General features: G+C 41.5%; 1 non-coding gene across 1 annotated transcript; it reads right to left on the bottom strand.

The window, feature by feature from the left end:
* Positions 1 to 356: 356 nt before the first annotated feature.
* TRNAA-CGC (transfer RNA alanine (anticodon CGC)) lies at positions 357 to 428 on the bottom strand. Its single transcript has one exon. It is a non-coding gene; the product is annotated as a tRNA-Ala (tRNA).
* Between the last annotated feature and the right edge of the window lie 849 nt (positions 429 to 1,277).

Raw genomic sequence — 1,277 nt, forward strand, 5'->3', positions numbered from 1 at the left:
TTTTTTTTTTTAAGAAAGAGTCTCAGTCTGTTGCCTGGGCTAGAGTGCCGTGGCGTCAGCCTAGCTCACAGCAACCTCAAACTCCTGGGCTCAAGCAATCCTTCTGCCTCAGCCTCCCGAGTAGCTGGGACTACAGGCATGCACCACCATGCCCAGCTAATTTTTTCTATATATATTTTTAGCTGTCCATATAATTTCTTTCTATTTTTAGTAGAGACGGGGTCTTGCTCTTGCTCAGGCTGGTCTCGAACTCCTGAGCTCAAGTGATCCGCCCGTCTCGGCCTTCCAGAGTGCTAGGATTACAGGTGTGAGCCACCATGCCTGGCTATGAATTGTATTAGGCTGATAAAACAACTTGGAGATGCCGGGGATTGAACCCGGGGCCTCATACATGCGAAGCATGTGCTCTACCACTGAGCTACATCCCCAACCCTTATTATGTGAATTCTTTAAAGCTCCTCCCATTAAGAGGTAGACTCTATTTCTCTACCCTTTGAATCTGGGTGGATTTGTGATTTTCTTTGACAAATAGAATGTGGTAGGAATGATGTTGTGTGAATTTCAGAGTAAAGGCCACAAGAAACCACTTTTGAACTCTTGAAATACTACTCAGATTTCCATGTTAAAAAACAAACAAGCAACTGTGCTGGCCTACAGGGGATAAGAGGCCACGTGCAGGAGAACCAAGGACCCCAGCTGACAGCCTGCACCAACTGCCAAGTATATGAGTGAGGCCAAGCTGGACCTTCCAACCCAGGCAAAACTCTAACCGAATGCAGACACGTGGGTGAGCCCAGGTGAAACCAGGAGAGGAATTGCTCAGCCAACCCACAGAACCATGAGAAATAATATATTGTTATTTTAAGCCAGTAAGTTTTAAGACTGTTTGTTACACAGAAATAGATGATTCATAGATATACCATGTACCTGGATAGACAACTAGATTTTTTTAAGATGTCAATTAGCACCAAACTGATCTACAGATTTATTGTAATTCCAATAAAAATACCAGTGGGTTAATTGTGTAACAAGATAATTCTAAAAATTATTTGGAAATGTCAGGGGCCAAAAGTAGCTATGTTATTCTTAAAGAAGAACAAGGGACGAGAACTTGCTGTATGAGGTATCAGGATTTATTATAATAATATGATAATTATGAGAGCATGATAATTATGAGATAATTATGAGAGATAATTAGAGAGTCCAGAAATAGGCATGTGTGTGTCTGTGTGCAGGTAATTGATTAATGATAAAGGTGATACTGCAGAGAATTTAAG

The sequence above is a fragment of the Eulemur rufifrons genome, chromosome 8, assembly GCF_041146395.1.
Source record: "Eulemur rufifrons isolate Redbay chromosome 8, OSU_ERuf_1, whole genome shotgun sequence".
Taxonomy (NCBI): domain Eukaryota; kingdom Metazoa; phylum Chordata; class Mammalia; order Primates; family Lemuridae; genus Eulemur; species Eulemur rufifrons.